At 41.5% G+C, this 21,537-nt stretch overlaps 1 long non-coding RNA gene across 2 annotated transcripts; it reads left to right on the forward strand.

Annotated features, from left to right (window-relative positions):
• The first annotated feature begins 6,661 nt into the window (after positions 1–6,661).
• On the forward strand, positions 6,662–10,017 carry LOC115054987 (uncharacterized). Of its 2 annotated transcripts, XR_003841646.1 has the most exons (4): positions 6,662–6,800; positions 6,886–7,109; positions 7,193–8,697; positions 8,810–10,017. It is a non-coding gene; the product is annotated as an uncharacterized LOC115054987 (long non-coding RNA). The 2 variants fall into 2 exon arrangements; XR_003841645.1 differs by having other exon boundaries at positions 6,886–8,697.
• Positions 10,018–21,537: the final 11,520 nt, after the last annotated feature.

Below are 21,537 nucleotides of genomic sequence, written 5' to 3' on the forward strand. Positions count from 1 at the left end.
TGATAATGAACTGGCCTAATTGCTCTGTAATTTCCCACGAGTTTTTGTTTTCCAGCCAAGTGCCCTTTTGATCAACTCAAATGATTTCAGGGTAAAAATTACCCGAATGCTTACCTAGCATACAAAAGGGTATTGAGAAAGGACTCTGATATTTAGCCCTGATTTTCGCAAATTGCCAAATTTTTATTGTCGTAATTTTGAGAAGCTTTGTGCAACAATTGCAAAAACGCTTCCAAATGTTCGGTATCGGCTCATTTTTCTTAGCAAAGGTGAGCAGTTGTTGGAGTTGAGTAAGGACAGAGTTTGGTGGTTCGAGCACTTTAATAATGTTATTGTTGATACGTTTGATAAGGCCATTCTGCTATCTCTCCGCTATTGTTCGCTTGAAGCACCAGAGCACGAAGCACCAAATCGCCCAGGGGACACACAAATGGCTCTGGTGTTATCAACTGTCCTTTAAAATCATGTTCAATCTTCAGGAACATCCTTTCATGGTTCTCTACCCTTGGACTTGAACTTGAACTTTCCCAGTACAGGTGTACACAGTATGTGGTTGGACTTGTTGGAAGAGGAAAGTCAGACAGAGACAGAGGGGTGAGGGGGATGAATTGAGGACAGGACCCATCCATCCTTTAACTGTGAGCAACTGCTTTCTCTTTTGTTAGCAGAGCGACTTAGCAGTGTCAAGGCAAAGGCTGCCTCCTCTATCCAAGCTTCAAATTCTGCTGTTTTCACAAACATGTATGAGGCTGCAGTGCGTGAGGAGAGGAGAGTGCTAATTTACCTCACTGACTCAGGTCTAGGCTTGTAGGATATTTGATCGCTGCTTTCAGGCAGCCCAACCTGTCCTTGTGGTGTTGTGCAACACAAGGAAAACATATTATCTTTATATCAGTAAATACAGAGAGAGAAGCATTGCAGCATTGTGATAGTTTAAAGATTTATATCTAGTCTTAATTAAGAGCCAAACAAAATGTAAGTTTTGATGTTTACAATTTAATGTGTTCTGTTAATACGTTTCATAGAAGACTTCATTCAGCATAAAAGATTATGTTGTGTAATGTAGTGTAGTTTTGACAGGGAAGCCCCCCAAGCTAAAACATGCATTCTTTTAACCTTCATTGACGGAGGTTTTTGTTCTACCTCGTTGCTCTCCCTGTGGTTAGCAATGATTTATGGTTTGTAATGAGATATTTTGCTCTGCACTGAGGTTGTTTGTTTGAGTAACCACCAAAGAGCAAAAAAAAAAAAAAAAAATTAAAGCTGTAATAATAATAAGGCAGCGCTGCAGGCCGCTGAACCTTAACTGCTTTGAGCACAACAGGAATGAGCAGTTTGCTTTAATTTCACCTTCTTTGTTCATACTTTTATCATATTCCCACTGCGTAGTATCCTTTTATGCTAAATGTCACCGCCGACTTTAAAGCAAAGCACGGCAGACTCCAAAAGTCACAGGTGAAATTGCCATCTTTCTGCAAAATGCTTCACAGCTCCTAAGTAACTACTTTTTTCAAGTCGACATTCATTGTGGTGGGGCATTGTTATTTTATAGAGTATGGGTGCTGCTGTTGCTGTGACAAGAGGGCAAAGGTGAATGTGTGGCAGCCAGATGCAAAGGCACAGCAGAGTGGGGGACATGGCAGGTGTCGGATTTGATCCCGTTCTCCTGAGGGGGAGACACTTCAAGTGTATGACATAGTGTAAGAAAACAGGAGGTAGTGGCTACCTGGTCAGGTGCAATCTGACAGGAAAGGACAGGAAAACACATGGGCTGTTATTTTCTCTCATCATGTAGCATATAAGGGCCATTTTTTTTTAAGAGGGACTGATTGGCTTTTTACATTGCATTATTTGGCCAGAAAAACATTTACTTCACTGGTTTTACACAACACACAATGCCAAAAACAAACAAACAAGAAATATCCTTCCCATAAAACATGTTGCAAAGATTTTGGTTACGCACATCCACCAAGAAAAATGTCTGGCACAAAGCAATTCACCATCTTTCCGTGCAATGCAATTTTGTAGACCTGTGTCCAGTCGTACAAGTCCAGATGGGAAAGGTTGACAACAGCAACAAATCTTATGATTTAGATCCAAATACACAAAAAACCTCTGCAAAAACTCAACATCAATATACTTCCAGAAAGTAATGCATCAGGCAACCATGAATTAAATTCATGGCATTACTCTAATATCAATATTCTGTTCATATAGGTAACATATTTATATTCTCAAATTGTGTTTGTGCTGCACTGACATCAAATCAGGCACCATTTTCAGAGAGACTTAGAGCTTTTGAATTGAAAGGAGGAAGGTGTAAATTGCTTCTCCATATTAATTCAGAGCAAAGCAAAAGACTGAACAACAATGAAAACTTTCATGCAGCTATTTCCGATAGAATGAACTAACCCCCAAAATAAAAAGTATTGCTCACAGAGAACCTTTGTCCTTGAGTTGTAGTCTAGGCGGCCCCTCTTGGACATGCATTACTCATTCTGCTTGAACTGCATTGATCTATTATTGGGCCGAAATCTTATTCACCTTCCATTCCCATTTGTCATACAGTGCCCTTCCCCACAGCATCGTGCCTCCTTTACCTGTGCTACGTGACTCATAAATACAATATGAACCAACCCAACAACATCACCCAAGTCATTTTCCATCCTCTGAACACCTGTCTGCTATTGAAACGTGTGCATTTGACACCAGCCAAGTCATTGTCATGTAAGACCTTTCACCTCACCCCCAACTCCACCGGAAGCCAACACAAAGGATGACTATTTGTGTAATGTCCTCCTTATTATTCACCTGAGACAAGTTTAAATTAACTCCAAGCGCTGCTTTTCTGTTTTGAACAAAGCAAATGGTGCCATTGTAATCAAGGAGTGACCTCCGCTTTTGTTTGGTGCTCTTGGGTCCTCTTTTATTACCTGCTAATCTATGAGCCATTTTCACGTAACACAGCAAATGATGATCCCATTCTGACCTACGTGCAGCTGACATAAATTCTAGTGAAAGAGGACAGCTTGTTTCGCTGATAAAGGAATCGGAAAGACCACGGGGTGTGAGCCCTCTGCCACATGGTCCCTCGGTCTATTGCTCTCTAATTTCTGTTTTATTTTGCCTGTGGTGTCTGTCACGCTTCATGTCTGCCACTTCTCTCTGCCTTTCTCCCTCTTCTGCTCTCTCTCCTGGCCTCCATGCTTTGCTCTTATTTTGTAGGAGCAACTCACAAGATGTTTGTGTCATTGTCCAATTGGTGGTCATTTGGGTTCAGTGGTCTCAGAAGTGGACAGAAGTGAACTCTTACATTCATACAGAATATTAAATTTTTCTTGCAGGTAATTAAATCCAAGCTGTGCCAAGGTTATCAATGAACACATTCATTTTATGTATTCAAAGCTCACAGAGGGAACTAAGGGGGACAGTATTTGTTGGCACAAATTAACAAGTGCATCCTTCTGTCTGGAGATTTTGTTAAAGATTAAAGGAAAGAAAATGTCAATTTCACTTTTAGTCCCCAAACCCCATATTAAATTTCATTGAAGGATTAGAGTCTTCAGGGAAATGCACAGGGGGTTGAAAAGTATCCCCTTAGATGTTTTCAACCTTTTATGCCTTCATAAATAGAATAATGACTGATACAATTTGGCGTCTTTGACATTAATTTGATGTGAAACAATTTCTACAAAGTGATGTCAATAAATCAAGAATATATAATGTAAAACGAGTGATTTCATGAAAGGTAACCGGCCTAATTCAACAAAGGTCTGGTAAATTGGTGTTTCAAGTCCTAAAAATAAATTAAATGGAGATCACTCGATTGTTTCTTAAATGAGCAGCAGTATAAAAGCGTATCTCTTTTAAACAGCATTCCTGACGACACAACATCAAGACAAAAAGAATACAGCAAGCAATGCTGAAAAGACATTTCATGAAATACTGAAGGACAATCTGATTCAGCTTGTGTGGGAACAACAACTACATAGAAATCATATAGAGGCATCAAGGCGAATGTCCTGGAGTGGCCATGTCAAAGCACAGCCCTTAATCCAATTAAGACTTTCTGGCTAGACTTGAAAAGGGCTCTTCACCCTGACCACTTTTCAGTGTCTATATGTGCAAGTGTGATTGAGCACCAAATACTCTGTTCTGTAATTGCAGTCAAAGGAGCATCTACTAAATGTTGACTTCAAGGAGGTGAATATTTATGCAATCACTTGTATATATTTTGATATACTTCCTGTCAAAAGTCGAATTTAATTGAGCATGCTTCCATTTATTGAAGCAATAAAAACATCAACATTTTCACAAATGCTGTATCTAGTTAAATCTTAGTTTCTGAGGCCCTCTGCTGGTGATTTGGGTAAAGAACATTCAACATTGAAAAGTATGCGAGTAGTTCAATATAAAGAACATGAAATACCACTGAATATATTTATGTTAGTTAGTTTTTTGATACAACTGTAATAAAAATGAGCTTCTGAATAGTCTCAACTTACAACCAGGACACCGTCCATTTTAGTCCTGAAGATTTATGAAACACCTCCAAAAGATGAGTAACATAATTTTTTAGGTGGGTTTATATTTCTCCTCATCCATGAGTGGGAGGAAGCCGTCCGTGAAAAGCTCTTTAAAGTGAGTTGGCTGGTCCACACCCACTCGGACTCACTAAGGTTGACCTTGTCTGCTGTGATTGGAGAGCATTTACCAACAGTAGACTTTTTGTACGAGAGCAAAAGTCGCACAGTTGAACAGCAGCTGTCAGGCTAAAGTCAGCCAGCTGGACAGAGAAGTGGAGTATAGTCATACTGTAGAGGGAAATTAATCTTGATAAATACTGAAAATGTCTCACCATGGGTACCGTTCATTACACTAGAGTAATGAGAATCTGTACTTAAGTGGGTAAAATCAAAGCCATTTCAGATTCTGCATGAGTCTCAGCAGAAAATGCACGTTGTGTAGAGTATTGGCTCACTGGACATGAGCGGCAGCCCTTGATTTCAGGCGCACACACACAGACACACCATCTCTGGGCCTCAGCTGCAGGTTGCCCTCCACTGGCAATTACTTTCATCTACGGACTGTGACCGGGAACTGTTACCCTTGGGGTTGGCGCGTGCACAGACAGACAGACAGACACACACACACACACACCACTAACCTTTCAAATGCTGATTCTGGGCTTCTGCCCGTGCAGCATTGGTTCTGACTCAAGTCCTGATCCCTTTCTACACAGCAGCAATCCTCCTAAATGCACCCCAATGACTGCGTGGTCACTGGTCCCTGCCCAGCCATGCTGGTCAGACTCACACACACACACACACACACACACACTAGAAGCTGGTTTTAAGTACCCCAGATATACAGGAATTAAGTGATAAGGCATACGCACAGAAATACACAGGGAAGTTCACCTACATGAGCCTTTCAGTGCCTTGAAGACAATTAGAATGAAAGCAAATAATGAATGAAGTGTTCAGAGAGAAGGGATTAGGACAGTACTGTTTGGCTCCAAGGATTAGTTCAGGGGGTGCAGGGCATTTTAAAAGCAGGAGGAGATAAGCTCTCCAACAAGCTCACTGCCACTAATGTACAATGCTGTTTTCTGTCTGAACACCCACTTTCTAATGAGTCTTGACACGTGTCCCTGATGCTGATTTCATCAGCACACTGCTGGGATTTATTTAGAAAACTGGGGTAAAAGAGCGAAATGTAGATATATTCACATCATAGTATTTATACAAACCTTAAACATACAGTAGCATAGTATGCACTGCTCAAACACATTGTTGCAGAATGACACAAATTAACTGCGAGGATGCAGAAAACCTTAACAAGCGTGCAAGTGTGCAAAACCTGTTGCAAATAAACTACAATAAAAGGAAAATGACGACACAAAAAATGCACAAAACAACCACAACCAAGATGACAACAAAGACGATTCTAATTCCATGGAGAGATTCAACATCTTCAAAACACAAACTGACAAAACAACGGCAACAACGCAAAAGCTTTTCAATAGGGTCATTATGTAAACCATGAACTGGTCTGATACCAACTCAGCACTCTGAGGCTGACTGGACCTGTTGAGGTCCGGGGTTTGATTCTTGACACTGCCAGTTAATTTGGAGGCTCATTGAGCAAAATCATAAGTGGAAGGTACAAAATTCAGCTACCATCTGTCTGATCCAGTGGCTCATCCTGTAAGGACCCCAGATGAGGTCCAGGGTTCGAGTCTGCTGGCTGGGTTGTCAATTTTGTGTTTCATCTGTCCATCATCCTCATGCAGATAGTTAAAAAAAAAAAAAAAAAAAAAAATATATATATATATATATATATATATATATATATATAAATATATATATATATACACACATAGATAGATAGGAGATGATTTTCTACTATTAGAGTAACGGTAAGTTTAAATTTGGGATATCTATCTGTATATATATATATATATATATATCTTCGGATTGTAGACCCCAGACCCTGTTTTATTTTCCGTCCCACACGACCTGCTCTGTGAGTAATTTATACAACTCTGTATCTGTTCCGGAGCTGTTCCGGAGTCGTGACGCAGCGGAGCCGCAGCCGGTAGAATTTGGGAATGACGTGATTGAACGTGGGTGTTGTCGTGTGCTGTGCGTGCTGTGTGACGTCCCGTCGTGTCCAGGTGGAGGACCAATTAGGCTCACCTGGATTTAATCAGGACTGATGTCGCGGCCTGTTGAACAGGCCGAGCTTCAGTCAGAACAAGCCAGCGATCCGCTCGGTTCTCTGCTTTTGGACGACAGGTAGGTCGGCTTTGTGTTGTTTCAGGTAGTTTCAGCCGTGTTGTGTGGTAGGCTAATCAATTCTCTGTGTGTGTGTTTGTTTCAGGCTCTTTCCGGCTCCACAAGCTCCCCAAAGAGCCGCCTTTCCCGGTAAAACGCACTCGTTCATGTTGTTTTCGTGTTTGTGTGTTTTGCACGCTGTCTGCACCACGGAGGGGTTCACCGGGCACCTGTCTCACTTCACACGTTTGTTTTTCAGTTCTTCCGCAGCACATGTTTAAAATAAAAATAATAATCCGCATTCAGACTTGTGGTCCCGAAATCAAACAGGTAGGCGGGAGAAGACGCTCCTCAATGAAAAATGTTTGTTCGTGCACTAAACGATGTTTTTGTTTGTTTGTTTTTTTTAACAGGTTATTTTTAGGCATTGAAGACAATATAATGGCAAAACAAAACCAAAATGGAGGAAAACGGAGGACTAAAAATGAGGATCAGTTGAATATAAATTCATTCAGTCAGCAGATATCTGGATGGTAATGTATGTTGGAGCTGTCTCCATCAGGGGCACACCTGGACCGTTCACACTCCTTCAGGTAAGAGTCTGACGAATTCTGTTCGCCGAAGCAGTTGTCCTAATGAAATCATGTGTCTGAGTTTTCGGGAAGAACCCGGGACTGATTTATTTTAATTTTTTGACGGGGTCCTTGTTGGACGGATGATGTTGGTTGTGTGGTCTTTTTTTGGTTCGGTATTTATACCGACCTTCCGCCTTGGCTCAATTTGACGTTGCGCACGCGCGTTGACTTTCTTCCACTTCTGCTCACTTTGCGACTCTTCCACTTACTAACTCACTAACTTACACCGCGTGTATTTCGTGTTGCGCTTTGGCCTCGTGTGTGTGTGTGTGACGGTACAGTATACATCTTATTTTAAATGGTGCCCATGAGCTTTATTTAATAGTCTTGTTTCCCTCTGTTAGTGCTGGAGAAGAAGCAGGAGGGGGCGCCAATCAACGCGTTGAAGATGGGTTTGTTTGAAAGTGTAACTTTATGTGGAAACATTTAATACAACGTTGAGGTGTTCATATTCTCACCTTGTGCTGTTGGACTGTCTTGTTTCCATCTGGAAGCAGGTCTGTTGGTGCTGGAGAAGAAGCAGGAGGGGGCACCAATCAGCGGTTTGAAGATGGGTTTGTTTGAAGGCGTCATTTCAGGTGAAATGTACATTTCATACAATGTTGGTGTTCATATTCACTGTGTGCTGTCAGACTGCTTTTGTGTTCCAGTTTCATGTTGGAGGCGACGTAGACGTTGGGCAGACTCTCTGAAGGGACAAAGCTGGGTCAGGACTCTCCTCCCCTCCCACTCAGATAAGAGTCTCATTTATTCTCAGAAATAGCAGTGCAGTAAATGTCCATTCTGACTTGCTGTACCCTGAAGTGGAATCTGTGCCGCTGCAGTCGTCGTGGTCAGTGGTGCCAGCAGGTGAGCTTGAACTTGTTTGCAAGATGACTGTTGCTGTAATATTATTGCATCAGTGGGTTGTCACTCTTCTTTGGTGTTGGGTAGTCACGTGGCTTCTGTTGGGGCAGGAATTATTATTTATTTATTATTAGATTTGTTCCTCTTCTGGACAGTAACTGCTTGTTGGTTGTGTGTGTGAAGGTGTCCCTCCATGGAAGCAGTGCATGATGTCTGGTCCCAGTAATCAGTGACCTGTCTGCGTGCAGCTCGTCCACCTTCCTGGTCCAGGATGGATGGATTATTTTGCTGGAGGCCATTTGGTGAGTCGGTGCCATGATGTAAATTTCCAGACAAGGCCTTGCCACGATTCTCCGTTTACTGCCGCTTTCTGCTTTCAGGTTCAACCTCACCAGGGACTCCACATCAGATGGGACTGCAGCGAGGGTCGGCTGAGGGTCTGTACAAGCAGCAACTCTGCTGTAGCTGATAGATGAATGAGAGAGGATCTCTCTACAGTGAAGTAGTAACAGTGACTGGATCGGTAATGAATGTCTTTCCTCCTTTCAGAGTACCAGTGTGATGGAAGGGGCCGATCAGCAGCATCGTTGGACTGATTACTGTTAACATTGTTCATTGTGTTCTTTGTATGTTGTAAATAGGCAAATATTTTATTTTTTCATTTATTTTTGTTTTTCTCTGTACATGTGTAACCAGTGATTGTACTGTAATATGTAGTTGCATCGTATTGTGGTCTGGTTTGTCTGTCTTCTGGTTCTGCTCTCAGGTGTGTGTTGGCCCTTGGTTCAGCAGTTGTGGTTTTTGGTTAGGAGCGTGTGGTGCAGCGGTTGTGGTTGAATCTTAGTGTGGTCTGTCAGCTGTGCTTTGTTGGCACTTGGTTGTTTAATGGTTGTGGCTTAAGGTTAGCAGCATGTGGTCCAATGCAGTGGTTGTTGGCTTTGGGGCTGTTTTGGTTGTTGGCTTTGGGGCTGTTTTGGTTGTTGGCTTTGGGGCTGTTTTGGTTGTTGGCTTTGGGGCTGTTTTGGTTGTTGGCTTTGGGGCTGTTTTGGTTGTTGGCTTTGGGGCTGTTGTGGTTGTTGGCTTTGGGGCTGTTGTGGTTGTTGGGGCTTCTTTTGGTTTGGACAGGAGTTGTATTGCAGAGAATATTTGTTCTGTTTATTAACTATGCTTCTTTCTGGTCTCATTTCCATGTTTTTGGAGCTGTTCTTGACCCATTGAAGCATCATCATCTCTCCCTGACTGCAGTTGGAGCTGGAAGGTTTGCACACGTCTCTCTGCATGGTCCTCTTTAGCCACATAGCTGGTGGTGTCACGTGGTGCAGTAAATGTGTGCTTGTATGTTGCCATGCCTTTTTGTCCTGGTGTAGGAGCAGTGCTGATGAGTTGAAGGTAAGTTGGATTCAATTAGCAGCAGTTGTTCGTCTCCTTGGCTGCCTGTTTGTCCTTTCAGTGGCCTGTAGATGGAAAACTCTCTCCCAACCACTGAGAGGCTGCAGCAGCTCCTCCTCCCCTGGATGATGATCCTGATGCAAAGGGTATGTACAAGGCAGAAATGTAAGCTTTGTTTTTTTTTTTTTTTTTTTGATGTGATGGCAGTGGTATTTATATTTTGAAGATTGTCTGGGCTCCTGTAGCCCTGGTTGGTTGGTTGGTGTGTAGTTTGGTTTGGCCTGGTGAATGGTTTGAGTAGTTTCAAGTGAGGTTGTCTTCCTTATTGGTTGTTGTTGTTGTTGTTTGTAGCTTGGCTGTAATTTACTTTGTTTAGGGTGTGTGTTTTTTTTTTTTTTTTTTTTTTTAAGATTTTATTTTGTATTTGCCTATTTACATGTCTCTTTCTAAATGAAATGTGAAGTGTGTTGCATGTAGTATTGACTGTTTAGTTTGTGAATGTCAGTCTGTGTGAGGACTTCATGCTACTGTGGAATTTAAATTGTAAATGTTTAAGTATTTTTTTCAAAAGGAAAATGTAATCTTAGTTTATTTTTTGTTTTGGTGGATATTGATGTATGAGAAGTTGAATGTGAACTGCATTTTGGAAAACAATAAACCAAAGTAATGTAATGCTGTCTCCTCTTCCTTGTCTTAGCACATGGTAGTTTCCTATGTTTATTCTCCATGTAGCTGTTTCTAGTTATTTCTGTGTTAAGATCACAATAATTGGATTGGGTGAATTATGGTGTGTTGAATAGTGTGTGAATGAAATATTGCCACAACAATTTACCACAGGTAAATTGTTGTGGCACTTTAGCCTTGATCAGTGTCTTTTTTTTTTTTTTTTTTTTTTATAATATATTTTTTTGGGTCCTTCTCACTCTGGTCCTTGTCACACTTTAATGTTCTCAGTTTTTCACACAACTCTTCCTTTGCCTCTGTCTTTTTTTTTTTCCCCTAGTTTTCTCTTGAACCTCACTTCATCCCTTTCCCCTCTTTAATCTGTGTGGGGGGAATATATTTGTATTTGGTTAAGCTTATTAAGGTAACTTTCTCAACACTGTCGTTCTCACGCCCCACTTTGGCACTTCATTTGTTTCTTTCCACTTAGTACTTGAACCTTTCCTTAACTGTATCATTGTAATTATTTCTCAACACTTTCTTTGCTTTAGTATGTTTTCGCAACATGTAAAGCTTTATGTTCCTCATGGGTTTTTTTTTTTTTTGGGTTATCTTCCATCTTTCACACAGCCCCCCTTCCTCCATTGTCTCTTGTACATTGTACTTACAGCTCTTGTCTTTGACTCTCTTTTCCTTTTTTCCACCTTGACACATTAATGCTAGCCTTTCTGCCCTTTGGTCTTTGTCACACCTAGTATTTTTGTTTTCAGACTATCCCATTCTTCCCATATTGGCAATTGACTTTCCCCAGTCAAACACTTTAACTTGGACTTAAACTTTGCTCTCTAGTACTTTAACTGTCCCCTTCTTTCCACTTAGTGCTTTCACTTTATTTGATGCCCCTTTCCTTTGTATTTTAACTGTAATACTTCAACTTTGTCATAAATTCTTGTCTTCACACTGACTTTTCTTGCTATCCCTTTCTTTGCACTTTAAATTTCTCACTTTACATACAAAGTAATACTTGAACAGATTAAGCTATAATTGGTTTTCATTTACCTACTTTCACACTGGCTTGATGTAAAACTTTCACATAACCCCCTGTAATTTTTTTTTTATTTATTCTCCCCCCCTTCTCAGTCTTGGGGGGGCCAGGGTTTGATTGTAAACAGGGTCACTAAATTTTTCACATCGAGCACAAAAAGCAGGACAGAGCTCCTTGGCTTGTAACAGCGATTAGCGCAGTGACAGTCGACTGTTTGGGCTTCTGTTGGTTTGAGTCTGGTTCTGCTAACTCAAATTTTTTTTTCTCTTTAAGTTGGATTAATAAAAGGATGAGGCCAGGAGAACTCATCCCTGGTCAGACCCAGAGATCACGCAACAACGCGCTGACTGGATGAGAAACTTTAATGTCGCAGCTGACTGGGTTCTTGATTTTGTCCATCCTCATGCAGATACGTACAGAAAATCATATGTACGTCCCACTTACCATTACTCTTATTTACTTTATTACTCTTTAGATTGTAGACCCCAGACCATGGATTCAAGATGGGAGATGTTGGATGAACAGGATCAGAGGTAGTGATATTACATAATCTCTCCACAGGAGGGCTCCGTTTCCCTCTGCTCAGTCAGTCTTTCACACTCCACTGTCAGTCAGAGCTTCAGAGGGTAATTAAATTATCTTAATTATATTTGAAGATTTAAAAAAAAGTCCAACTGAATAATCATTATTGCTCTCTGGGGTCAAGGTTCGTCTTCAGCACGAGACAATACAGAAAGACATCTGACAAATTTATTCCAATGAAATGTTACTCTTCTACTTAGTTACTCCCTGGACGTGAGTCCTCGCCACTCCTGCTGTCCAGCAGATCTGGTGAGTGTTGGCGGAGGACAGAGCCGTCCCCCATCCAGTGGAATCCCGGGGTTACCTTTTGTCCGGTGCCGGAGCCAATCTCATTGGCCGACGGCTGGGATCACCTGGACAGGTCGCCACACAGGGAGGACTGGGAATCAAACATCATCTGGAGGCTGACTGATGATCATCTTCCTGTAAAGTCCTTTCTTTGTGCTGACATCTTTGGCCTGAGCTGAACACTGCAGCTAATAGTGACTCACCCTGGACCACATCAATAAATAACTGCCCAACATTCAACGCTGAGTTTTTTTCAGACTAAACTGTGCGATGGCAGAGTGGAGAGTGAGTTGTGGGCATTTATGTTTGTATTTAGTTGGTGGTGTGAATAGTGTAGTTTGTTTGCACATTCATGAATGGCTGCCGTGTGTGTGGCCAAGTTAAGTCGTTCAATCCTTCTTTCCTTGGTGTTTGTTTTTTTTTTTTTTTTTTTTCCCCTTCTCTCCTGGTAGTAGTGTGTTTCTTACCCTTTGTGTTGTGTTGCTTTGTGTCATTGAAAGAGGTGTGTGGTGTTTACAGCACACAGCAGCTTGTGACCAACATGGATACAGGAAACTAACTCGTCTTGTGGACGAGTTGGTAACTGAAGTCTATCACTCATCTCTGTTGCTTGATGTCCTAATACATGCTGGAGCAGACAATGTGAGAGTGCTATATAAAAAAAAACAAACACCAAGCTGGGTAATCAGAAAAAAGATGGAAATCAAGAAACTTGAGATTGAGCAACTAGAGTATTAAAAAAAGGCACTGCAGTAAATGGTACTTTAAATGTTTTAAGCATGATTGAGATTGTACACTTATGACTTTTACTTTTCCCTGAAAAGGGAGAACTTTCATAAATAAAGCACATCCTGTGATTGGTGTTTGTTACTGTAAGTGCATGGCTTCGTTTGGTCACATGACTTCCACATGGTTTGATTGCATATATAACACATTCCCTCAGCTGAGAATCTGCAGCCTATCGCTCAGAGAGAATATCGTCACAAAACGGACCACTCCGGTCTGGAAAAACTCTCCCTCCGAAGAGCACCCCTCATAATTCGGGCACCTACATCCACTGGATCTTCTACAAATGGTGAGGCCATGTTCAAGGAGGATGATCAGTGAAGGGGCTTTCGGCTTAAAGATTAAACAAATCTGTCTGCCAATCTGTTTGACATGAAATTGCTCCAACATAGTTTGGTGAAATCGTCACCTTTACACCATATGTCCTGAGGGTGGTGCTGTTCACCTCGGCCCATGAAATAAAGTTGAGGGAGGGCACGAGATGAGTAAAAGCTTCAAAATGAGAGAGGGTGTGTGCGCATGCGTCATCCCCACAGGTGTGCTGATTGCTAAATTGCCGGCTCGTCTACTTAAACGCTGTCCGGCCGTTGCGGCGGGCTTTCAGTGTCAGACCTCAGCTGCAGACGCTGGAAGTCCACTCCTAACCTTCCTGAAAACAAAGTAGGAACTGGAGAGATGTTTGTGTGGGAACCAGTATGTATTATTTTCCGTCCCGCACGACCTGCTCTGTGCGTAATTTATGCGCCGTGCTCCGGCACAATTACAACTGGTGCGGAGGGCTGCAGGGTGCCGGAGCTGTTCCGCATCCAGTGGAATTTAGGATCTGGTGTCACTGGACGCTGAGCTGCAAAAGTAATCAGATATGGTTTGAGTTTTGTGAGCCAGGTTTTATGTCACATTTGAGTCAGTGTTTCCAGCAAACGCTAACTTTCTCTGGTTTTCAGCAGGTCGCTCGGTGCTGGGAAATGGAAGATGGAGGAAAATGGGCGTGAGGAAGAGGTGCAGAGGTCACAGGTCAGTTTCGGTCATGCAGATATATTTGAACTATGTTGAAGTGCAGTTTGTTTCAGAGCTGCCAACTCTCATGCTTTCGCCGTGTGGCACACGATTTTGACCGTTTTCACACGCACTCATGCCACACATCTAATTTCTCACGCCAAAAAAATAAAACACAGCTTCACTCTGAGCAGAGACTTGGTATGTTACAATTAAGTACTTGCTCTCTTTAACTTTAAATCTTGAAAGAAATTATTCGTTTGTGCATGTGAACTTGATTTAGTGTGGTGAATGTAAACTCAGCTGTCATAACAAACAGCAAGTGAGCACCTTGTTAGCTTCGTGGTATGCTGCATGTTCAAAACAGCAAAGAACAGGTAAGATGTATTCCAAAGAATTTAACATAAATACAGCAAATTTGTGCACTAGAGTAGGCATGTTTTTGTAACTGAGAGTAGAGTTATTAAACCAACATGACCGTTTGAATTCTTTAAGGTTGCAGTGATGTCTCGTAAAAGACCTTTGTCAGGCCTGGGATGCTAAATACTAAACTAAAGAATTATTTTTGTCATGTGTTGACTCATTGTCTTTTTTTAAAAAAGGCTACTGTTGAAGCACTTAAAGCACTTTATTTGTTGCACTATTTTTTTTTTTTTTGTTTTGTTTTTGTTAATGTGTGGTGGGTGGCTTTAAATTAAAAATATTACTCCCCAACTAATTGTGTAATTTCTTGCCGAACATAAATCATGAAGTGTTCTTCAAGAATACAGCTATTAACCATATAGGTTAGGTTTCAGTTAAGACTTACTAATACCACTGTGATCAAATCTTAAACACAGCTCTATTCATTAGGCGGTATTCTGACAAACAGTCATTGAGGTCCAGCAAAAGTTTTCTGGTTGAATGTTCAGTTCAAGTCATGATCAGAATAAGTTCAGGCATTGCACATCTTTATCATACCACCCAAAAGTCCTGTAGAATGCAGGAAATCACATCATTTCCTGCAGATGGACCTTCAGCTGTGTCTGTACTTCACAGAATGTAACCGTTGTTGTCCATCTCCAGCAGGCCACCCCAATCAACGGCTTTGGGCCCCACAACCTGCCAGAATGGAGGGCACAACATGGGTGCAACGCCAAAATGAATTCCAATTCCCCAACTTGTGTGGCTGCGTGTGTGGAAAAATTATGGCCCTCCACAAAATCCCTCCTAGGTTGTTTTTTTTTTTTTTTTTTTGAGAAGTTGGCAGCTCTGGAAATGCAAAATGACCACAAAGAGAAGCAGTGGTGTGTTATTTTATCCTCTGTTTATGCCAGTACAAGGTAATGAAGGTACACATTATTTTTTTTTTGTGTTGACTGGACATTTGCATAATAATCTCACCAACCTAAGGAGCTCTTCAGTGTATTCCATAACTGTCTATTGCTGTCAGCCATCTTCCAGCCGTCTGTACAAGCAGAAATGTTCTGTCACGATGAGGAATGTAGCTCGATGATGGGAAACTGACAGTCTGACATTCAAGCTTTCTTGCTGTGATTTGAATTTGAAACTTTCTTCTTTTGCACGTGAAAAGACTTTGAATGCCTTCCAGGAGTGTGTGCGTGTGCGCAAGATGTATGGCCCCATGTAGGCAATTACTGCAATCCAAGCTGCAGTTTATAAACACAGTTGACCGTTTGGCATCACTTTCATTTGTCTCAGCTCCAAAGTCACAGAACAGCCATGAAAGTAAGCAAGGCGCAGAGAGACCGACTGCCTAGCTCAACAGATGAGATGTCAACTTTATGTTTCTGTTGTTTGCTGACATAAAACTTGGAGGACAAAACAAGTTTACTTGATTTCTGTTCCCACACTTTAGTTTGTCAGTTTTATTTATTTATATATATATATTTTTTTTCCCCCTTCATGACCTGAGGGGTAGTTCCACTTCACTCACTCAAGTTGTGAAGGTAACACCTGCTTTGACTCCAGGAGGAACTAGAGACCTTGTGCATTGACGTAATCTACATTCAGAGCTCATATGCTCTGTGTCAATGTCCCTTGAACCCTCGAAGCCTCTCAATTTGTTTATGGGTCAAAGCTGGCTCTGGGTGACATGGCATGATTTCCTACTGTTTAAGATTCCAATAACTTAATAAGAAATTATTCACCCTTATCCATAATCAAATTTGCACGTATACAGTTCTGCACTTCAGTTACAGTAGATGTCTCCATCCATGGTAGAGCTGGTAACACCTGCCTGCCTACTTGACCGCCTGCTGTGATTCGACTCAGGAAGCCCACCGAGTATGTAACAGCCGGCCTTGTTTAGCACCAGGGACAAGGTCGTTTAAGTGATAATGAAATCATCTCATTACTGTAATGAGAGACATTTATAATGAAGGTGATTTGCCAAAAAAAAGTACACATTCATACACACACAGAGGTACATGCAAGCTGACAGATGAGCGCAGTGCTCAACACATGCAGTTACATACACACACACAAGTCCAGGCTATCCGCACAGAGACAGTTGTGCTGTCCGCACAAAGGCACAGGCACTTCAAACGCAAGAATCTGCAACCTAATTACCCAGCAAGCAAAACATATTGTACAGGAGAGCAGTGGAGTCGCCAGCTTTTCCCTGCTGTGCTTGGGATCAGTCAGTCAGGAGCTCTTTATAGCCGTTGTGTATCTTTGTATTAGCTTATCTGTTTCCGTTCAGCCAACACCTAAAAATTAATTAAGCTGCAAAGAAGTCCTTGGCTGTCAACGGAAGAGCCAGATGTGCTTTTACTCTGAGTGTTATTGTTATGGAGAGTCAGAGTGACAAACATGTTCTAATTGGCAGGAATTTGCCCGTTTTCTTGATTTCTTTTGACACGTTCATGTACAGCATAGTTGCCATAATATTGCTAGGATTAATGGCCTGCACACTGTATACATGGTACTAAATAATGAGGTGTTAAGCGTATTTGTGCTGATTAATCTGCCACAATATTACATCAGCCTTTATAACATTATAGTTGCATGGACTCCAAACAACCAGCCGTCCTTCGTTTTTACCTTCAAATTAAGTCTCCAGCTCTGGTTAATTAATTTAAAGTAACTTAATTAGATCATTAGAATTTAAAATAAGCTCAACTTCTAAAAGTTATGGGTGGCCAGTGAAGGTTTTGACCTCCACTCGCAAGTTACTTAGAAGCAGGTGTGTTTTGTTTATGTCATGGTTGAGAGCGCATGTGCACGTGGGTGAGGTAATACACTGCACTGCCAAGGATGTCACCTCACCGAATGTGGCAGGAAGTTCTGCAATGTGCTGCCAAAGACAGGAAAGATGACTATATGGTTGTAAACAGATGAAAAAAAAAAATTGACTTAAATGTTTAATAAGGGAAGAAATGCATTCAGCTCAACAGACCTCCAGAAGGCAGAACTTGCTTCCAAATATGTCTCACAGGTCACCTTTAATTTCAAGGAAAATATAAAATATATTTTGTATTCCCATAAACGGATTTGAAAATGTTGTATTGATGCATACAAATAGTTTGGATAAAGCTCCAAGAGGGTTACACCCAAAGGTGAATTTTTTTGAAGCTGGATTTTGTGTTCCTGTTTGTGTTAAATCAAAATATCAGTCCAGATCAAACATGACGGATGAGATAAGATGTAAACTCTCAGCAACATCCCCAGAATGCAGGCTGCAGCTCAACATGCAAGTACAGCCATCTCATTGGATATAACGAGTTCGAATGAACGTGTTGTGCTTTAGGACATGAAAATATCAGAGCAGAGATGTCAGATCACACTCAGTAATTTCCTGCCCATCACCATAAATGCATCCAGTAGAAATGGCATGTCTTTATTGTAGACAGCTTGGGGAACGAAACTACAAATTCAACTACAATTTGGAGTTCATGAACAAAATTGACATGTGCAGCTGCTGTAGTTTCAACTGTAGCTTCTGGGTCTTTGTTCCACTGGGCTAAAATATCTGCACTTCTTTATATTTATCTTACATCAGTTCCTTGATCTTCAGAAATTTGCTTTGATTAATGTTTTCTTCAAGATGAACACTTGTTTTCTGAAAACTGAACAGGAGTGAGTCTTTGTCGCAAACACTGATACAGTTAAGCTGCATTGAGAGAGTTTGTTAAAGACCTTAGACGATAAAGTTAAATGTGACATTGATGAGCTGATGAACTTTCTCTTAGAGAAAATTGGGAGGGGAGGAAGACAACACGAGGGAGAGACTGATGTATCTAGTTTAAGCGTATTAATTTATGAGCAAGTAGTGTTCTTCATCTTGCTGAGTCACCACCAGCCCCCCACTCCTTAATTTGTCTTTTAACCCAGCTTGAACTACCTTCACCTCCCTCCTAGGTGAAAGCTTACTTTGTGCAAAGATGTCAGAGGCACTGTGCATCTGAAGGCTCATTTTTGCTGCCACAGATTAGCAGCAGGTCAATGGCCCACTCAGGGCGAATTTCAACAGGGGGAGGGGTATCATTTTCGATCATCCCTCTTGGGTCAAACCCCAAATAACTATTATTTTTGTGGCTTCTAGCTGAGGAATTGATTTTGAACAGAAGAGGGCACTGGTGGTTTTCCAAAATACCAATTGCAAAGAACCAAGGCAAGTCAATCATGCTGCATTGCCCCGTGGAGTAGCTTATTCGCTGGTACTTGTTCATATATAACAGCCCCCCAAGGTGAATTTCTATAAACCGCCTGACCATGAGCAAAAGGATGACAATTAGGACTGTCATTGAAAAGAGATAGGATTGAGCACTGAAGTCAGGCTGGATGCAGCATATCTGACACACGGCCCTGTATCTTTTGCCTCCACATTCAGTTTCCCTATTAAGGACTTTACCCTGCAAGAGAGGGGCACATCAACTCTATAACTCACCTCTGGCAATAATGGCCACAAATGGCCCTCTGTCGTTCAAGAACCAGTCCTATTCATCTGTCAGGGGGGGGAAACAGACAACTCTTTGACAAGACGCACATCTAGACGGTCATGATTGTCTTTCTAACATCTGCTGCGTGATGCAAAGCATGTCGGATGAATAGATGTGTGGCTGTCTTGCACTGAGTCACGGGGCGAGGAGGAGATGAAAGCAAAGGGAGTCCTGCAAGAACACACACACACACACTTGATTGAACATCTGTGACAGATGCAATAGAGTGAATGACGGAAGGGACTAAAAGTTACCATCAATGCTTGAGAGCATTGTGTGTGTTTTGCACTGCACACACGTCTTTTTACTCCATGTATGCATTTCTCTAAATACATTTTTGCATGAATACACGTGGGCACTCTTCCAATTTAAGTGCTTTTGCTGTGTGTGAGTGTGTGTGTGTGTGTGTGTGTTTGCACTCCCTGCAGATTGCTGCTCATCTGTGGTTTATTCATCCCCGTTGGTAGCAAGGGTGTGCACGCTGAAAGGATGCATCAATCATTGGACAGGGGGTAAAATTAAGTACTCTGTCGAATACAGATGTGTCTCATGGAGACATGAGGAAGAAGCAAACGTGTTAAAGGGAAGTTGAAAAGCAAGTACATTTTTTTTTTTTTTTCATGCATTCATCTTCTGCTGCTTATGCTTATGCGATTTTAGGATTTGATTATACAAAAATAATCAAGCACATGTACGGGGCTTGTCACAGCCTGTGAACACATTGGGCTCTCTCTTCCCGCCACCTTCTAATCCACCATACTGAGCAGCTCCTGCTGTCCATATCAATTAGCAGCATTTAGCTGGTCACACCACTGTGCTACAGATGCCTACATTTCCCACATCTCAGTCAGGCAGATTGCCTCCCATTATTCATGGCACCGCTGGGAAAGAGATAGTTGCTGAGCTCTACGCTGTGAACCTGCAGTTGAATTCTTGCCATCAGAGTGCTGCAGGAACCGCCTCCTCTTTGCAAAAGGTCAGCTGCTCAGATTCGCGGATATTTTTCCCGACAGTTGCAGTACATTGTTATCACTGTTTGGCTTTTCTAATAAGAGGTATTGCTATTGGTTGGATGGTTAATTAAAGTGAGGTACGATTTTTCTGTACAGCACAAATGTTGTGCATGTATGATGAGAGGACTGTGCGCTTCTTGCACATAGCCTTGATGGACAGGATTATATGGAGTAGAATAACCAAGTGTGACTGACCAATCTTGGCATGGTGTTAATAGTTTCAATGATGGAAGGCATGACTTATGCTTATGTGTGCAGGCATGCCTGAGGACGCACGCATGCGTCCAAAGCTTTATTGATCATGTGCCTGGGGTGTGGGTTAATGCTCGGCAGTTTCAAGTGGTCGGGGCATATGGCAGCCAATGTCACTCCATGAAAAAGTGCTGTTGGCAAGGGATCTGTGTGTTTTAATCCTCAAATCAAGAGGAAGGGGTTAAACGTTGTGTGTCACCTTCATCTAAAGTGACTCTCGGAGTATAAGAGCACTCAGGGGGCCTGCTGGTGTCTGTCAGTCTCTAGAGGTATTTCATGTTAAGAATAATGTAAGAGAGAGACATCCTGGTTCAAATGGTGGAAGTATTTCACGATTAAATTGGACTATATTGACGATAATTTCACGGAAGGAACCCTCAAGTATGGATGTCATTCTATCGTAATTGGAAAAGTAATTTCATAAGTGAAACAGAAATGAAATGCAAATTAACCCTTTAATGCCATGCATATATTTGATACATGCATTTATGAGACCATCCCCTTGGCAACATAAAAGAGAGATTAAAAAAGAAGGCAGCTGTTTGGAAGAAATAAAGATGCAGATATAAAGATACAGATGTTACAGGTGACTAAGGAGAAAAGTTTTTGTCGCCTGATTTATTTATTTTACATTTTGTTAAAGGGCCAAATAAAGACTTTAGATTGGGGAAAAAAAAATAGAATTTTCTCTCCCTTATTTCTCAAGTCTGGCTTTATAGGGTTGAGTCAATGTATTGGAAAGAAATTCAGTCGACGAAAGCTATTTTATAACTACCATTATAAGTCATGTCATTATTATGGAATTTATGTATGTATTCATTTAAAATCTTGGATGCCACCAGAATCTTTTTTACGACTGACTACAAAACTTGGGGGAAAAATCCTTTAAAGTTTTAGAGCAAAAAAACTAAAGTGAAGGATAGATGTGAGTGTTTATTACTGCAACAATTAGCAGCCAGTGACCTACATCACTTGCCCCGAGTCAGTCTACAGGCAGTGCTCTCAACCTAAAACAAACAAGCTGGAAAAGGTTGCTTGTTTCCTTTATTGAAGACATAAAGGGCAGTGACTGGGGACAACTTGTGGGGCACCACTATCCGAACTTCAGTCAGCATGCAGCAGAACTCTGGCGTGGTTTCCCTCTCTCTTCTTGCTACACTGAAAAAGCTCTGAACACAGCAAATACAGACAACTGCGTTTGCTTTATGAATTATAACATTCAGCGCTTTCCTGTCAGTGGCCTCAAATGCAGTCGCTGGACAGTAAGATTTTAAAGAATAACCAAACGCCTTTACAAGTATTTTTTTGGGTCACTTACAC

The sequence above is a fragment of the Echeneis naucrates genome, chromosome 2, assembly GCF_900963305.1.
Source record: "Echeneis naucrates chromosome 2, fEcheNa1.1, whole genome shotgun sequence".
Taxonomy (NCBI): Eukaryota; Metazoa; Chordata; class Actinopteri; order Carangiformes; family Echeneidae; genus Echeneis; species Echeneis naucrates.